Source organism: Schistocerca piceifrons, chromosome 3, assembly GCF_021461385.2.
Source record: "Schistocerca piceifrons isolate TAMUIC-IGC-003096 chromosome 3, iqSchPice1.1, whole genome shotgun sequence".
In the NCBI taxonomy this organism is placed as follows: Eukaryota; Metazoa; Arthropoda; class Insecta; order Orthoptera; family Acrididae; genus Schistocerca; species Schistocerca piceifrons.
Window position 1 is genome coordinate 365886082 of NC_060140.1, and position 20609 is coordinate 365906690.

The following is a 20609-nucleotide window of genomic DNA, read 5'->3' on the forward strand; positions in this document are numbered from 1 at the left end:
ACTGCAGCTATGTGTCATCATGTAAGTAATGGTGCCTAGGTGAACACGTATTTCGACAGGAATTTCTCAGGTGCCAAGTAAGAAAGGGATGCCACCATGGGACCCGAGCAGACACCTGTGTGTGGCTTGGCAGCTGACAGCCGGGTCGTGACTTCGCAGGGGGCCGCTGGTGCTTCCCGACTCCTGGGAGCGTGTGCGGTAGCGTCCTGTGCGCTTCAGTGGACAGGGGATGCTGCATTGGAGCCTTTTTTTACGAGTTGTTTGCGTGTCTGTTGCATTATTTTGCAAAAAAAATGTTCAAATGTGTGTGAAATCTTATGGGACTTAACTGCTAAGGTCATCAGTCCCTATGCTTACACACTACTTAACCTAAATTATCCTAAGGACAAAAACACAAACTCATGCCCGAGGGAAGACTCGAACCTCCGCTGGGAGCAGCCGCACAGTCCATGACTGCAGTGCCTTAGACCGCTAGGCTAATTCCACATGGCGTTATTTTGCAAGCAGGTCTGTAGGCTGTGCTATGCGTTATTTGGGCAGTTTACTAGTAGTGAGCTGTTTTCATGATTGGCTCTTTAGGAAGCTACCGATGGGTCTTGCTTTGATCCTTATGTTCAGTTCGCCTTTCATAATCAGATCTAACCAAGGTGAGTAGGTTTGGTTGATAGTGACCTTCGTTCACCAACATCTGAGCAATGATAGTTTGCCACTTCTTTCTATCGAAAGTCAACAATTTTCGAGTGAATTTTGTTGCTTCTTCCTGTATCCCCTGAAACATCCAAGTAAATTACTTGACATAAGGCGAATGATGTGTCAATACCATCGATAACTCCCTGGAAGTAATTCGGCGGTTGTCAATTATTTAATCACTTTTTCTACATTTACATCGGCGATTATTATCTTCAACGTTTTCACATACACATAACACCTGAAATATCAGATGTCATACAGTCAGGTCGATACCAAATGTTATGTGTCGACAGAGTATATACGAAAAATCCGAAATTGTTTATGCTATGTGCTGTCGTCCAGAAGAACGCATGTAAACTGTAAGTAATGAGTAGCACCTGACTTACGCAACATAGGAAAAGCAAACTGTGAACGTGTCTCATACAGAGCTCCCGTGGGGAAGTCAGTAGTGTTTATTGTACCATGAGTGTCGGGTTCGACCACTGGCCATGCCATTTTTGTATTGTAGTACGTATGAAACTGCTATATGGGACAACATTTTCCTGAGATGTAAAAGGACTGTTCGCAGTTTATAGCAATTACTGTTAACTTCGTTATTTGAAAATGGCAAACCTATAGAGTACATGTGTAGTTTTATAGAACAAGTAAACAATGGGAACAGAAAAATAAAGAAACACTTGCATCACACGTTACGAAGAAGTGACAATAATAATAACAACAGTAATAATAATATGCATTATAAAAATAATAATACTAACAACAAATAACATAGTAAGAATAATAACAAGCACATAACGTTCAGGAATCAATAGAAACACCCCCCCACACATGCTAAATGTCGTTCATTCAGGAATAAAGATTTCGCAATGATGGTTGGGTGCATAGAAGTGTGTGAAGAAATTTACCTGCCTACATCAAGCACACAGATGAACGCCCTATCTGCGCATTGCAGAATGAAAGCTTGTGTCTGACACCGAACAGAACTGTGTCGAAGTTTCAAAGACTATGGGTTCATCAACGAGTTTAGCCATTATCCAGCCGCGAAGGTGGGAATTACAGAAACGTGGAGAATATAACTGATTGGATGTGAAGGGACTGCACCTTAAAAAGATTATTCCGCTGTTGCAGGTTAATCTATTTCAAAGAATCTTGAGCAGCAGCGGAAATTTTAAATGTAATGCGCTTGTTAAATTCTGAAAAAATTAAGATCAAGCTATTGACAAATAGCGGTTGTGTTTGCTGGAATTATGTGAATTGTGGTTTTGTCTTCTGGTAGGTTATTTTGTACGTGTCTTTGTGGGGCCTCTAAGAAACTCGTATTGGCACAATTTTCTCTCCATTGATTCCTTCCACTGCCGCTGTTTGTAGAAACGTCCTGAACCGTTCTTTGGACATTTTGCCGGAGGAGTGAGAGTGGACGATTAAATTGGATGCTGCCGACATGGCCTGAGGTATATGAGAACTAGTATCTTGAAGGACTACAAACAGCTTTGGAGCAAGTCTGCTTGTCTGTGAAAGCATTGGAACAACTGTGCACGTGTGGGTTGTCGCGTGAACGGACTACAATCCCAACAATATCTGAAAAATCTCTAGCTGCAAGAAAGAGTCCGTCCCACTGTCATCTTCCTGTTCAGTGCACTTTCGTCGGTGTTGTAGATATTTGCATCCGTATGAGCTGTCATGAGAGCACGAGTTGCTTGTTGCCAGTCCTCTACCGTTTTCTGGATGTCGCTTCTGTTCTGGTACGTTTTCACTGTAACAAAAGATTAGACTTTATGGCGTACAATATTGTTTTTATGCTTCCAGCGCAAGACCCAACTGCCACTTACGTCAAAGGTTAGGAAACTTATCTGTTTTGCTTTCGTTTTGGCCACAATTTGATGTCAACTTTGTGAACACGTCGGTCCTCCTAGTGACGCTGTTTGAAGGCTCTATCACATGCACTGTAATACGTCTGCACTTCTCTTTCACGTACATTTACTTTCCACTTTCCCACTGTCATTTCCAATGATACAATATACATTGTGTAGGACACCTAGTGCAACATCTGTTTTTCATTGCAGACGTCGTGCGATGTGCAAATGTTTGGGTTGGTTTCGGCTGCTTTTTGACGTTAAGCCAATATTTGCATATCGATGTTACGTTTCTTGTGTAAAACACTACTCTTTTCTCTTTTCGTGGTATTTCATCATTTCCATCGTTTGAGGACTCTTGACTTTTGTCCATGCAATTCGTCTCAAACGAACGATTCCACTTCATGTGGTGTACGCTTCTCGATATCTAATGTTTCCTCTTCGGTGACATTCGACGCCTTCCACTAAGCAGTTACGTCCAGTAGGAATCCTGCACACATTCTCTCATCTTCGCTACGCAACAGTTCAACGAGAATGTCAGTAACTTTGTGCGTGTGCACAACGCCCGACGACGTACTCATTTCATTCCGTTAGTGGAAGTACGACTGGTAAGTCATTTAAACAATTTACACAGTGATTTTCTGATGGTGTTACAAGCTTTCAGGGATCATCATTGTGTGTATCTTTTATGGAAAGCAGTAACTAGTACCAGTACACGGGTCAACTGAGAAATTGGATACAACTCGTCGTCTTTCAACAATGACGTCATATTTTTATTACAGATACTAGTCGCTTATTTTTGAGCCTTAGATAACAAATCGGTTATTTTCTGTGGTAAAGCGTCACAATCGTAAATAAAAATAAATAAATTGGTTATAATGTGATAAATATTGTGTATGCTTTCTGTAGCTTGTGGTAATTTTAAATGATCTGTGTACACATTTTGAATTATACCTTTCTCTGATAGAGCGTAGTTCCAATTGCAACCGTTCCTCTGCAGTTGATTCGTATCCTATTCTATGTAGGTAAACTGCAGAATAGGATACTAGCACTGGCGAAAGCAAGAAAAGCGGCATACATAGCACTGGCATCTTGTATCCCACCGGGAACTACGAAGGTTGTATCTTATTCTTCAGTTGACCTCTAGAGGTCAACTAACGTACAGAATACCAATTTTACGTTTGTCACTTTTTTCGCCTTCGCTAGTACTAGTATCCTATTCTTCAGATGACTTACATTGGTCAACTGAAGCACTGGATAGAAATTTTACGTTTATCGCGGTTTTGATCTTCGCTAATACTAGTTAGTATCCTACGATTCAGTTGACGTACGTAAAATGTGTATTCTGTACTTCAGTTGAGCAATATAAGTCAACTGAAGTACTATGTTTCGCCTGTCGCTCTCTTTTTTTTGCTTTCTCTAGCTCTATCCTTCAGTTAACCTGATGTACAGGATACAAATTTTACGTTTGATTTTACTTTTGTCGCTTTTTTCGCCTTCGCTAATGCTTAGTATCCTATTCTTCAGCTGATACTAAAACTAGTGAAGTGAAAAAAACGGCATATGTAAAATTTGTATCTATACCTCAGTTGGTAGTAGGTGCAGGATATAATCTATATATGTCAAACAGGTTTTTTTTCGCTAGCACTAATATCGTATCCTTCATTTGCCCTATATAGATCAACTGACGAATAGGATACTAGGACTTTCTACTGCGAAAGAAGCGATATGTTGAAAATTACGTTCGAAATATGGATATACTTGGTGTATGTCCACTACTCGTTTTCTCTCTACTACATTCCTTTGTTTCTGAACAGTCACCTACGTCTTTGCAATGCATCGTCTGTAGTAACTTGTGACTTCTTTTTTCAAAGCCGATGGGTCGTATTTCACTCTCCACAACGCCCGTCGACGCACTTCATTCCGTTAATGGAAATACAACTGGTAAGTCATTTGTGATGATGTTGCAAACTTTCGTGGATGAGCGTCCTGTGTATCTACTATGGAAGACAGCAAGTAGTACCAGTTTGAATGAAGCTACGTCCCGGTGAGATATATTAATTAAGTACACTAACAAGCCTACAACCTGCCAGAACTGGTTTACTTGCACGCGTAACCATTTCTTACTGGCAGTTACGTTTCTTTTGAGGGTGTGTTTATTCGCAGTGACCGCAAACTGCTGAAGTTGGGCGGCAAGAAAAACTCGTGTGTGCGCATTACCGAATTATTCATGTTCATGTTAAAAATGGTTGGTAGTATTTAAATATATTATTGGATTTTGCTGAAGCGTGTCGAATATTTTTTGTTACAACCCTACAGTTGGTAGTATATTGTACAGAAATAACGTATCTAATGAAAAAAATGGTTCAAATCGCTCTGAGCACTATGGGACTTAACATCTGAGGTCATCAGTCCCCTAGAACTTAGAACTACTTAAACCTAACTAACCTAAGGACATCACACACAACCATGCCCGAGGCGGGATTCGAACCTGCGACCGTAGCGGTCGCGCGTTTCCAGACTGTAGCGCCTATAATCGCTCGGTCACTCCGACCGGCGTATCTAATGACTTAAAATTCATTTCCTTATTTTTTTTCCTCTTATGTCGTTCTGATTATTTAAACTACCAGTCCGAATTGTGAATTACATATGATATACACTGACACAAAAGAATCTCAACACCACGGAGGCGCTGTGCCACACAAATGATGGTTGGTACGAGTGTTTCTGTATCTAAAAGATGATGTCTGTTCAGATTTCACGCGTTAGTTACCTTTGAAATCGTAAGTGGTGAGTTGATATTAGTGAAAAATGCCTTTTAGGCGACTAAGAAGCCATTAAGAACAGCTCACTGAGATTGAACGAGGTCGTGTAATAGGGCTACGAGGATCTGAATGTTTCTTCTGCGATACTGCAGAGAGAATTAGAGGAATGTAGCGATCGCTCTGGCGGATCGTACTGCATCCACAGCAGTAATTTGAGCAGCAGTTGCCACCACAATGACACAACGAACTGTTACAAATCGGTTACTTCAAGACAGCACCGAGCCAAACGCCCTGTAGCGCCGTAAACCACCGCCATTAGCGACTTTAGTGGTGTCAAGCGAGAGCTCATTAGAGGACATGGTGGAGGTCTGTTGCGTTTCCTGATTAAAGCTGGTTCTACCTCGGCGTCAGTGATGGCGTGTGTTGGTTAGAAGGTTAGGGCCTGCAACTAAACTGTCTGTGTGCCAGACGCACTCGACCTACACCTGGGGTTACTATCTGGGATACGATTCTGGTAATACGACCTGTTGTGCTACCATTCATGAACCGCATTCGCAGCAGGATAATGCTCCCCCCCCCCCCCCCCCACATACCAGTGTTGTAACCCAATATGCTCTACAGAGTGTCGACATGTTGCCTTGGCCTGCTCGATCACCAGTTCTGTTTCCAGTCGCACACATATGGGGCGTTATCGGACGACAACTCGAGCGACATCCATAAAAAGCATGAATCGTCCCTGTATGGACTGACCGAGTGCAACAGGGCATGGAACTCCATCCCGCAAACTAACATCCGGCACCTTTACAACACAATGCTTGCACGTTTGCACCGGTTATTTATGTACCAGCATGTTAACATTTGCATTGGCTTGTATGGTAGAGTATTACGTGATCATCAATGTTAATTACTTATACATTATTTGCTGGTGTTACGATTTTTTTCCCGTTCGTCTATATATACAGGGTGTTGCAAAAAGGTACGGTCAAACTTTCAGGAAACATTCCTCACACACAAATAAGGAAAAGATGTTATGTGGACATGTGTCCGGAAACGCTTAATTTCCATGTTAGAGCTCATTTTAGTTTCGTCAGTGTGTACTGTACTTCCTCGATTCACCGCCAGTTGGCCCAATTGAATGAAGATAATGTTGGCTTCGGTGCTTGTGTTGACATGCGACTCATTGCTCTACAGTACTAGCATCAAGCACATCAGTACGTAGCATCAACAGGTTAGTGTTCATCACGAACGTGGTTTTGCAGTCAGTGCAATGTTTACAAATGCGGAGTTGGCAGATGCCCATTTGATGTATGGATTAGCACGGGGCAATAGCCGTGGCGCGGTACGTTTGTATCGAGACAGATTTTCAGAACGAAGGTGTCCCGACAGGAACACGTTCGAAGCAATTGATTGGTGTCTTAGGGAGCACAGAACATTCCAGCCTATGACTCGCGACTGGGGAAGACCTAGAACGACGAGGACACCTGCAATGGACGAGGAAATTCTTCGTGCAGTTGACGATAACCCTAATGTCAGAGTCAGATAAGTTGCTGCTGTACAAGGTAACGTTGACCACGTCACTGTATGGAGAGTGCTACGGGAGAACCAGTTGTTTCCGTACCATGTACAGCGTGTGCAGGCACCAACAGCAGCTGATTGGCCTCCACGGGTACACTTCTGCGAATGGTTCATCCAACAATGTGTCAATCCTCATTTTAGTGCAAATGTTCTCTTTACGGATGAGGCTTCATTCCAAAGTGATCAAATTGTAAATTTTCACAGTCAACATGTGTGGGCTGACGAGAATCCGCACGCAATTGTGCAATCACGTCATCAACACAGATTTTCTGTGAACGTTTGGGCAGGCACTGTTGTACTTCCACCTACGCTCAATAGAGCACGTTATCATGATTTCATACGGGATACTCTTTACCTGTGCTGCTAGAACATGTGCCTTTACAAGTACGACACAACATGTTGTTCATGCACGATGGACCTCCGGCACATTTCAGTCGAAGTGTTCGTACGCTTCTCAACAACAGATTCGGTGACCGACGGATTGGTAGAGGCGGACCAATTCCATGGCCTCCACGCTCTCCTGACCTCAACCCTCTTGACTTTCATTTATGGGGGCATTTGAAAGCTCTTGTCTACGCAACCCCGGTACCAAACGTAGAAACTCTTCGTGCTCGTATTGTGGACGGCTGTGATACAATACGCCATTCTCCAGGGCAGCATCAGAGCATCAGGGATTCCATGCGACGGAGGGTGGATGCATGTATCCTCGCTAACGGAGGACATTTTGAACATTTCCTGTAACAAAGTGTTTCAAGTCAAGCTGGTACGTTCTGTTGCTGTGTGTTTCCATTCCATGATTAATGTGATTTGAAGAGAAGTAATAAAATGAGCTCTAACATGGAAAGTAAGCGTTTCCGGACACATGTCCACATAACATATTTTCCTTCTTTGTGTGTGAGGAATGTTTCCTGAAAGTTTGGCCGTACCTTTTTGTAACACCCTGTATACGGTTTCTGGCCTGAGCCGGCCGTTGAAGCCGGCCGAAGTGGCCGTGCGGTTAAAGGCGCTGCAGTCTGGAACCGCAAGACCGCTACGGTCGCAGGTTCGAATCCTGCCTCGGGCATGGATGTTTGTGATGTCCTTAGGTTAGTTAGGTTTAACTAGTTCTAAGTTCTATGGGACTAATGACCTCAGCAGTTGAGTCCCATAGTGCTCAGAGCCATTTGAACCATTTGAACCGGCCGTTGTGGCCGAGCGGTTCTAGGCGCTTCAGTCCGGAACCGCGCTGCTGCTACGGTCGCAGGTTCGAATCCTGCCTTTGGCATGGACGTGTTTGATGTCCTTAGGTTAGTTAGGTTAAAGGAGTTCTAAGTCTAGGGCACTGATGACCTTAGACGTCAAGTCCCACAGTGCTTAGAGCCATTTGAACCATTTTTCTGGCCTGAGCTCTTCTGATTCATTTACTGATACTGTCATGAACGCGATGAATCATGACTAGTGGAGCTACATTATTTGCTGAGGCAGTGAAGCTGTTAGGAGGTGACGGGGGCGATTACGGCAGCTTCCTGAGACGTCACTTCCAGCGTGCACACACAGAGCGGCCGCGTTATTTTTAAACGCTGACGGCGGGACGCCTTCGTCAGCTGTCGGTGTCCGCTGCGCACACGCGCCGACTCTGCGCCGTGGCGGGCGGACGCGACGCGTTTAGCAACACGCGGGCAGCCGTGACGACAGCAGCCGAGATAACGACGGCGCGCCGAAACGAGCCAATCAGCGAGCGGCTGGCGGTGACGCGGCCGCGGGAAGAACCGCCGCTTCAGCAGCCGCCAGCCGCCTGTATTGACAGCTGAGCCATCAAGCATCGCCTGCGCTACGGCGGGCAATAAACCCGACAGCGTGTAACGAGCTGCACACGACACACGCACACACACACACACACACACACACACACACACACACAATCAGTCCTCTGCCTACCCCGAATACACGATGCTTGTATATTAGACACGATTACGCTAAGAACTACTCTAAAAATAACTTCATATAAAAGCTGGTCTCACTTTCGTCCAAATATTCGGATCGCCTTATGGCCTACTACCACATATACAAAGTAGATCCTCACATTTTCCGCAATCGAACGAGGACTCACAGTGGTTAAGATATTGATTTCGCCTTTATGAAAAGTGGAGTTCAGATCCTCGTCCAGCTTTCCTAATACAGGTTTACTGCGGTTTCCTTAAATTGATAAGAAGGAATGCTGAGATGATTGCTTTGTAAAGGACAGGCCCGGTTTCTTTCTTCATGCGTGCTCCATCTCCATAGATCTCATCATTAATGGGACACTAAACTCAATCGTTTCTTTTTTCCACATTCTTCCCACTCTCAACCCCAACTCAAAGATGTGTCTTACCTATTATCACTACGTAGCCCATGACTGTGCACACCTTCGCAGGCGCGCGGAGTGGCCGCGCGGTTTGAGGCGCCATGCCACGGATTGCGCGTCCCCTCCCGCCGGAAGTTCGATTCCTCCCTAGGACATGGGTGTGAGTGTTGTTGTTAGCATAGGTTAGTTTAAGTAGTGTGTACGCCTAAGGACCTATGACCTCAGCAGTTTGGTCCCTCAGGAACTCAGGAATTCACACACATTTGAACATTCACACTCATTCACACCATCGTAACATCCGCTTGCTGTACAACCCAACATACCTTCAAGCATAGCCCAAAGGTAGTCTGCCCAGCCGCATGTACTACGTGTAACTAGTGCCATCTTTAGTATTCCTCAGTACGCAGAACTAAACATCAGTCACCCAAACAGAAACTGTTCGACCCTAACCGTCCTGTTTACATTATAAACCAAATAGTTCTTCTCATTAAATCCTTACAGTTCAAAACTTAGATTTACGTCAGCACCTTGTCACAAAACATCCAATGAATTACTCACAAGGCCGAGCCAAGATTTTCCAACTCACTGTTTAAGCTCTGCTTTCCCACAGCCAGATGAACTTCCTCTTCAACAAGTTTGACATCCTAATTCAGAATACTCCACACTTTCTCTACCTCCTCCATTCCTGGCCTTCAAATTATGATGTAACAACATTGTAATATCATTTTCCACCACATCTTCTCCTTCCCTGTAAAGAAAGCTTCGTTTATACACGTATTTCACAGTAACAGGCTCGTGTCTTCATCCGCAGCAATTCTACCGCACATTTGCTCATCACCATACACTCATCAGCCAGAACATTATCACCACTGACCTACTATAGATATAAATTCGCCCAGGCGATGGTAGTGTCATTTGGCGAGGATTGATTGCAAGGGAGACACACGCACGGTACATGTAGTATAGTAAGGGTGATGTCCGTGTGTAGAATTGGTAAGGGGCGCAGTCTATTTGAGTTTCATCGAGGGCAGATTGTGATGGCTCGGAGGCTCGGCATTTCGGAAACTGCACAAATTGTCGGGCGTTCGAGGGGTGCTACGGTACATGTCTTCAAAACGTGGCGAAACCAAGGTGAAACCACGTCCAGACGTCGTGGGGGATGGGCAGCCACCCCTTACTACAAATGTCGGACGTCGTAGGCTGGGCGGACTGGTAAAACAGTCGGCGAACGGTGACGGAACGTACTTCAGACTTTAATGCTGGGCAGAGTACAAGTGTGTCTGAACACACAGTGTAGTGAACATTCCTAGCGATCGACCTCCGAAGCCGACGACTCATGCATGTGCTAATGTGAACATCATGACATCGGCAATTATGACTGAAATGGGCACGTGACCATCTTTGGCGCAATGTTAGAGCGTTGCATGGTCTGATGGATCCCGATACCTTCTTCATCATGCCGAGGGGAGGGCGAGAATCCGTCGTCTTCCACGTAAATAGCTACTTGACACCTGTTCTGCGGGACGGAGACTAGTTGGAGGCGGCTCCATTACGCTCTGGGGAGCATTTACGTGAGTTCTATGGGTCCGATGGAGCTCGTGCAAGGCACCACGACGACCATGGACTATCGTACGCTGCTTGCAGACCACGTACACCCCTCCATGACAATCATGTTTCCCGACGGCAGTGGCATTTTTCAACGAGATAATGCACCATGTCACAAGGCCAGGAGTGTGATAGAGGGGCTCGAGGAACACTGTGGCGAGTTCCAATTGATATACTGGCCCCCCAAGTAGCCAGATCTGAACCCGATCGAACACATGTGGGATGTGTGACTTTTGTGTGCAGATGTGGTGCCAACTCCCTCCAACGACCTACCAACGCCTCATTGCTTCCATGCCACGGTGCGTCGCCGCTGTTATCTGCGTCAAAGATAGAAATATCGGATACTAGGTAGGTGGTCAGAATGTCCTGGCTGAGCAGTGTATACCCTACAACAAGAGGTACAGTGCAATGGCAAACTTAGCAAAATCTCTGCACAGCCAGAACCTCTGTTTAACACCCTCACGGAACACAACAATCTCACTCTTCTTCCCTTAATTCCTTTCTAATGTTAGGCATTAACTATAGCCGAGTCATCAAATATTGCTGTGCTCATGAGGTCTACCAAAACTTTAAATTAGAAAAGTAGTATTTACTTATTTTACTCTTATTATTTGTATTTATTTAGCGCATTACAAAATCATAGAATTAAGTGACATACCTAAAACAGAAAACTAAGACATAAAACAAACATATTAAAGATTAAAGAACTTGTATAAAATAACAGCAAGTTAACATTTAGAGACGTTATTAATGTCACGGTTCATTTAGAGCTCTATGTGCAGGGAAATTAAGCATGCAATAGATGTTTGAGAGACCTTCATAATGTTATGGCTTCCTTCATATCTTCCTATTGGGCATTCACAAATAATATTGTCTAATGTTTACTCCATTGCACCATAACCACAATCTAGGACTGTGCATCATTCCCATTTATAAAAAGGATGTTTTGCAGGGTGCTTTACTCGTTCTGATGCAGTTCAATGGGTTCCAGATTTTCCTAGGTAGCTGCATACTACCAACGGCTGATTCATTCTGATTTGCCAGGTCTTGTCCATCAATGTGTCCAACCAGCTATCCAGCGCTCTCTAGCTCTCCAGCGCTCTTATAAATCTCAAAGAAGAGGTAGATGGACACATTGCATATAAGACCTGATTTTATTGTGTATCTCATATTGTTACCATTGTTGTCTGTACACAGGGACCTGAAGACAGCGTAATATATCGTCAAAAGTGGTAGCCCACTGAAATAAAAATTTAGAAAATTATGCGGCTGAAAGATGTTTTATTTGACATTCTGTTATTAGGCAAAGTTGTACCAAGTACTATTCTGTCCGTACAGGAAGTTAAGCATTAGTATTTACTTTACTTGATACTGGAATTCTATTTTAGCTCATAGGACGCAAGACAGTAGTAAGCTTTAGCAAGTAATACACCAGATGTTTGGCTTGGATGACAGAGGAGGAGTATGAATACGTTTTGACAACTGGCTCTCAGTTGCAATTACTATCTGTACATTAAAGCAGAAAGTTAATGATCATTCGAGATAAATTGTTATTAATGGTGGAGCATTACTAACTTGGACATGACGTTGTTTTATCAGCTTAATTATTGGAAAAATACTGTCACTGAATTGGCATTCAAATCTTTATGTCGTTTCTCAGATTACTCGCCGTTTTATCAGAAAGCATTTATTTATGTATAGTAAATAGAGCACACGTAAGACGTGTCGTCCCTGAATCTATAGTAGTTTGTATAGTGGTAGCCAGTAACTCAATATAGCAAACGAATGTTATAGAATTGGTGTCTGCATTTCATTAGTACAGTAACTGTAATTTGGAAAGCAAAGTTGGCTCAACAGTTTGTGTAGGGGGCCAGAAACCAATCTATTAGTGACTGAAGATCAGTTGTGAGTAGTTGTGTTACAACAAAGTATGAAAATCCCTGCTAACTGCAAACACATGAAGTTTACGTATTATTACAAACGTGTACATTGCTTATATCTTAAGCTCCTCCAACAAGTTTCAAAAATGTTAAAATGTGTGTGAAATCTTAGGGGACTTAACTGCTAAGGTCATCAGTCCCTAAGCTTACACACTACTTAACCTAAATTATCCTAAGGACAAACACACACACCCATGCCCGAGGGAGGGCTCGAACCTCCGCCGGGACCAGCCTCACAGTCCATGACTGCAGCGCCAGAGACCGCTCGGCTAATCCCGCGCGGCACCAACAACTGATCTAGATAGTAACTACTCTGATTTGTGACAGTTCTATGCAGTAACTTTGATACTGTACTGATATTTCAGTAAGAATGGCATTTAAGCAAAGCATTTCAGACCATTCCTTGGCAGTTACACTTTAGTGAAAATTTAACTATCCTTTGCAAAAACATTTGTATTACTTCAGAAACAAAGCTAAATGAATAACTGTGAAATTTACTACTTCACAAAGTTTATTAAACTTTGTTATAGAAAATAATTACTTTTCAGTTCAATAAAATAGGATACTCAGAAACACTGCAGCACTTGAAGAAGGACCTAACCTCGATAATTGTGTAAGGATTAAATATGGGTATTCGACACAAAGATTAAACAAAGTAGCAGTGTTATTTGGATGTTGTTGTTGTGGTCTTCAGTCCTGAGACTGGTTTAATGCAGCTCTCCATGGGATTCAAATCGGGAGAGCGAGCAGGCCTTATTTGGATAAGGAACCAAATTACTGGTCCACGCAGTCATGCATTATCAAACAAGGCGGCAAAAGTATCCATGTGTCTTGTGTAACAACCCCTCAAAATTCTCTTCTTAGCATTGGAATTTCGTAGTACAGAGTTAACGAAAATTTCCCATGAATTATAAGCCGAATTACTTCTACATCTCAGGCCACATTATATGCTAATCTTGCTGCTCTTCTTGCCTCGTTCTGCACACAAGATATGAACGCTTTGCCTGCTAGCCACCGACTAAGTTGTGTCACAAAGCAGATTTGCAGTTCGACCCCCAAAATCCACCCTTTGTATTCCCGCCAAGTGTGTTTCGTTGCAGAGGGGATTCCCTCCATGTTTTACAGGATTACAAATCTAAGTACTCTATGCATGGACCAGTATTAGAAGTAAAGCTTTGACATTTCCATTCTTTTATAGAAGATTATTTTTCAACTAACAGTCATTGATTAATTATATTGATGTAAATGGACATAAATAACGAACAAAACATTTACATATGTATTACATCAAGGAACGTGGTTGTACAGATGCCACATTAGGTAAAAGCAGACAAAGAAGTTATATAAGCATAGAGAATATCGATATTGGTGTTACAACGCCTCTGCCTCAATCCCTTGGGTTTGAAATACTGTGTGGCAGCTCGTTACTCAACAGGCAACATATTTTCAAAACAGTTAAAGAAATCATTTTCTCCCACTTTCAACTCTAATTCCATCACTTAGCACACATCTTTAATGAAACCTTTCAATATCACGTTTTAATCTAGCACTTTGCAGGCGGATGCTAACGTGTGTTTGTGGCGGATATAGACTGACCGCTATCACCCTCCTTCGCTCCTTCATAATTTTATTCCTTCAAGTCAGGGGTTCTTTTAGTCTGCACTGCTCTACTCTACATAACTGTATTGAAGCAATTACACTGGGTCCATAACTAAAGCGACAAACCGCTACTTCCCCGCCACGTATCTAATTCACGTTATAATCATACAGGCTGTCAACATATGTCTGTACGATCGTGTTCTGCACGGAAGAGAGCATTCCGATCAACGAACAACCACGCCATTGATGAAGTCGGGCCACCTATAGAACGAAGTAGTGTTTGCCGGGTAATCCAAATCCATAATCGCTGTGTACACAGTCGTAGATGGTGCAGTGTGGCACAGTAAAGACGCCAACCAGATTCTCTGCGATGGACCAAGGAAGAATGAAAGAAGGACAGTTGATGTGGCCCGATGGCTTAAAGTGAATTGTTCTGTTGTTTATCGGGTATGACGACAGTTCATAGAGACCGGAACCGTATCCCGAAGACCAAAGCAGGGCCGACCACGTGTGACATCAGAAAGAGAGGAGCATTATTTGGATGTAATGAGACGACGGTACCACTTTAGTACTGTACGGCAACTGGCATCTGACCTTGCAGCATCCACTGTACGCGTTGTATCGAGGCAAACGGTGTACAGAAGGCTTCTGCAGAGTGGCCTTTATTGCCGGAGACCTGCTGTATGTGTATCTCTGACGCGTCTTCACGGAAGGGAACGTCCATAGTGGAATCGTCAACATGCCATATGGACAGTCGAACAGTGGGCCAATGTTCTTTCCACAAATGAGACCCGATTTGGTCTGGAGAGTGATTCTCGACGGATTCGCATCTGGAGAGAACGTGGAACACAATTTCAGGACCCAAACATCGTGGAAAGAGGCCGATGTCGACGAGATTCCATAATGGTGTGAGCAGGTATTATGTTTAGTACTCGAACAGCTCTTCATGAACTTGTACGGTAGAATCGGTAAGGTTTAACTGCTGTCAGGTATACTGATGAGATCTTGTGATCTCATGAGGGGTTTGCGCAAGGTGCCGTGGGCCCAGACTTGGAGCTGATAAACGTTAATGCACGATAGAGCACGGGTGGTTAATGTTTTCTTGGACACGGAAAATACTGCATTCATGGCGTTGCCTGCTCGCTCTCCCGATTTGAATCCCATAGAGCATGTCTGGGATGCGCTGGGGAGACAGGTTGCATCACGTGAGCATCCACCAACCACTCTCCAAGACTTACGAGCAGTTCTGCAGAAAAAATTGGCGTTATTGCCCTAACATGAGATTAATGACATCATTTACAGCATGCCCCCATCGTTGTCAGGCGTGTGGTGCTGCCAGAAGTGGTCACACCCGATACTGAGCACGTTAACTAGTTGTCGGAATGTGTGTCTAAATCCGTTAAGTTGGAAAAAAACGAGGAATATATTTGTCTATCCTTGTACATGTCCCAGTTTTTTTACTTTCTGTATTCATTACATGGTTTCTACTTTACTGTCACTTTTTTATACTGTTTTGTGCAAAAATAAACCAACTCCCCAAGTTTTTCGTTTGCACTTTAATTTTGGACTGCAGTGTACTTACACATTTTTAAATATCCTACAGCAAGCACATTTCTAAAGGGATTCGAAGTTCTTCAAGTGAGAATAGTGTTATCACGCGAAGACTGAAGGCAAAATATAGCTGTACCACCATGTTTCAGAAACATTGCGTGACAGAGAGAACACTACACTGTGGTAGCAGTTCCGGCTTTCCAACTGAGAGTAACTACAACCTGTTCCTGGAAAACTTTTCCCGTAACCAGTATCAATGTAGTCCAATTTTCGAGCACACAGTGATATCGTTTTAAAAAATTATGGGTAGGTTCTCCATTCTGAACGAACACAGATGCTTCACAAGTTTTCACAGTATACAAAAGCATTCCCTCCTTTCTTTACCAATCCTTGAAAAACATATTTCGACAAGTTGAGTTTCTTGCGAGGTTTAAGCATGTCCAGAATTAGTGGTACCCCATCTCTACACAGGGTGAAACGTCTAACTATACACCTCTAACAACTTTCGACTCGTCAAAGCTATTTGTAATTTCTTTTCACCTAGACAAACAGTGATCAGGAACTCATTAAACAAAGACTTACGCGTTTGTCAACTTCAGTCAACACGGAGTAAAGGCTTAAACTTTGATTTTTTCTTTGATCTATCGCCTTTTTGGGCCAGAATAGGAAATCTATATATGATAAATGCGGCGAAATAACTCTTTCGAACGCCTGGCAAGAAAGTATAGAGTCTCTAGTAAAAATTCGCTAGTTGGCGCTAGTTTCCGTGGAGAGTGGTGTCAACTTCCAGGCGGCGAGTCAGTCAAACAAACGCAACAACAGCTCAAAAATCTCCAAAAGTTTTGTTCCATAACATCGTTTCAGATCTATAAAACAATCATATCACTAATTTTGTCACATACATCTGCCACAGCGCAAGAAAACATCACAGTTCTGTTTAAAGAACAAAGCTAATGCCTGTACCTTGGTCATTAATGATGATGCCGAAATACGATGGGTGTGATTCATAACGTATGGTCACAATTTCTCTAAATGAAAGAATATTACAAATTTCTCTAACGATCAAAACATTATTTCAGCTGAAACAGTTTATACAGCTCATCCTATACAGATACTTTAAAACGCTGAAGAATCAGTTTAATAGAAGTAATGATTTGTAGTGAAAACTTTATCAGTAACATGAATCTCCTGTTGCTGAGTTAAAGTGATTGCTTTTACAGTGGGAGAAATGCATACTGATCAAAACTTTTATCCTTTATCTAATTTGTGGTTTCGTTCGCTAAGAACTGGGAAGGCTACTACGGCAAGATGTCTTTGGTTATCAAACCGTTAGGACGCGATATTTCCGATATTAATGCGCGTTTGATCTTGGGCACTATTCGCCTATCATATAATTTTATTACAAAAATCAAAAACTGGAACTACACTAACTTCTTAGTCTTTCTTCCAATTACTCTTCAGGCAAAATATTGACGCAAGCATGGGTAGAAGCGTGCTCTCACTCAGTTGACAAAACACGAAAAGTAATAGTAATAACAATATAGTGGTATAAACATCTATTACTCATGCAAGTGAAAAATTAGATGACAAAACACGGAAATTAGTAGTAATAACAGTATAGTCCCCCCCATGAACCATGGACCTTGCCGTTGGTCGGGAAGCTTGCGTGCCTCAGCGATACAGATGGCCGTACCATAGGTGCAACCACAACGGAGGGGTATCTGTTGAGAGGCCAGACAAACATGTGGTTCCTGAAGAGGGGCAGCAGCCTTTTCAGTAGTTGCAGGGGCAACAGTCTGGATGATTCACTGATCTGGCCTTGTAACATTAACCAAAACGGCCTTGCTGCGCTGCTACTGCGAACGGCTGAAAGCAAGGGGAAACTACAGCCGTAATTTTTCCCGACGACATGCAGCTTTACTGTATGATTAAATGATGATGGCGTCCTCTTGGGTAAAATATTCCGGAGGTAAAATAGTCCCGGAGGGGACTACTCAAGAGGACGTCGTTATCAGGAGAAAGAAAACTGGCGTTCTACGGATCGGAGCGTGGAATATCAGATCCCTTAATCGGGCAGGTAGGTTAGAAAATTTAAAAAGGGAAATGGATAGGTTAAAGTTAGATATATTGGGAATTAGTGAAGTTCGGTGGCAGGAGGAACAAGACTTTTGGTCAGGTGATTACAGAGTTATAAATACAAAATCAAATAGAGGTAATGCAGGGGTAGGTTTAATAATGAATAAAAAAATAGGAGTGCGGGTTGGTTACTACAAGCAGCATAGTGAACGCATTATTGTGGCCAAGATAGACACGAAGCCCATGCCTACTACAGTAGTACAAGTTTATATGCCAACTAGCTCTGCAGATGATGAAGAAATTGATGAAATGTATGACGAGATAAAAGAAATTATTCAGGTAGTGAAGGGAGACGAAAAATTAATAGTCATAGGTGACTGGAATTAGTCAGTATGAAAAGGGAGAGAAGGAAACATAGTAGGTGAATATGGATTGGGGGGAAGAAATGAAAGAGGAAGCCGCCTTGTAGAATTTTGCACAGAGCATAACTTAATCATAGCTAACACTTGGTTCAAGAATCATAAAAGAAGGTTGTATACCTGGAAGAATCCTGGAGATACTAAAAGGTATCAGATAGATTATATAATGGTAAGACAGAGATTTAGGAACCAGGTTTTAAATTGTAAGAGATTTCCGGGGGCAGATGTGGATTCTGACCACAGTCTATTGGTTATGAACTGCAGATTGAAACTGAAGAAACTGCAAAAAGGTGGGAATTTAAGGAGATGGGACCTCGATAAACTGAAAGAACGAGAGGTTATAGAGAGTTTCAGGGAGAGCATAAGGGAACAATTGACAGGAATGGGGGAAAGAAATACAGTAGAAGAAGAATGGGCAGCTCTGAGGGATGAAGTAGTGAAAGCAGCACACGATCAAGTAGGTAAAAAGACGAGGGCTAATAGAAATCCTTGGGTAACAGAAGAAATATTGAATTTAATTGATGGAAGGAGAAAATATAAAAATGCAGTAAATGAAGCAGGCAAAAAGGAATACAAACGTCTCAAAAATGAGATCGACAGGAAGTGCAAAATGGCTAAGCAGGGATGGCTAGACGATAAATATAAGGATGTAGAGGCTTATCTCACTAGGGGTAAGATTGATACTGCCTACAGGAAAATTAAATAGACCTTTGGAGAAAGGAGAACCACTTGTATGAATATCAAGAGCTCAGATGGCAACCCAGTTCTAAGCAAATAAGGGAAGGCAGAAAGGTGGAAGGAGTACATAGAGGGTTTATACAAGGGCGATGTACTTGAGGACAATATTATGGAAATGGAAGAGGATGTAGATGAAGATTAAATGGGAGACACGATACTGCGTGAAGAGTTTGACAGAGCACTGAAAGACCTGAGTCGAAACAAGGCCCCGGGAGTAGACAACATTCCATTAGAACTATTGACGGCCTTGGGAGAGCCAGTCCTGACAAAACTCTACCATCTGGTGAGCAAGATGTATGAGACAGGTGAAATACCCTCAGACTTGAAGAAGAATATAATAATTCCATCCCAAAGAAAACAGGTGTTGACAGATGTGAAAATTACCGAACTATCAGTTTAATAAGTCACAACTGCAAAATACTAACGCGAATTCTTTACAGACGAATGGAAAAGCTGGTAGAAGCGTACCTCGGGGAAGATCAGTTTGGATTCCGTAGAAATGTTGGAACACGTGAGGCAATACTAACCTTACGACTTACCTTAGAAGAAAGATTAAGAAAAGGCAAACCTACGTTTCTAGCATTTGTAGACTTAGAGAAAGCTTTTGACAATGTTGACTGGAATACTCTCTTTCACATTCTAAAGGTGGCAGGGGTAAAATACAGGAAGCGAAAGGCTATTTACAATTTGTACAGAAACCAGATGGCAGTTATAAGAGTCGAGGGGCATGAAAGTGAAGCAGTGGTTGGGAAAAGAGTGAGAGAGGGTTGTAGCCTCTCCCCGATGTTATTCAATCTGTATATTGAGCAAGCAGTAAATGAAACAAAAGAAAAATTCGGAGTAGGTATTAAAATTCATGGAGAAGAAGTAAAAAATTTGAGGTTCGCCGATGACATTGTAATTCTGTCAGAGACAGCAAAGGACTTGGAAGAGCAGTTGAACGGAATGGACAGTGTCTTGAAAGGAGGATATAAGATGAACATCAACAAAAGCAAAACAACGATAATGGAATGTAGTCAAATTAAATCGGGTGATGCTGAGGGAATTAGATTAGGAAATGAGACACTTAAAGTAGTAAAGGAATTTTGCTTCTTCGGGAGTAAAATAACTGATGATGGTCAAAGTAGAGAGGATATAAAATGTAGACTGACAATGGCAAGGAAATCGTTTCTGAAGAAGAGAAATTTGTTAACATCGAGTATAGATTTAAGTGTCAGGAAGTCGTTTCTGAAAGTATTTGTATGGAGTGTAGCCATGTATGGAAGTCAAACATGGACGATAACTAGTATGGACAAGAAGAGAATAGAAGCTTTCGAAATGTGGTGCTACAGAAGAATGCTGAAGATAAGGTGGGTAGATCACGTAACTAATGAGGAGGTATTGAATAGGATTGGGGAGAAGAGAAGTTTGTGGCACAACTTGACTAGAAGAAGGGATCGGTTGGTAGGACATGTTTTGAGGCATCAAGGGATCAC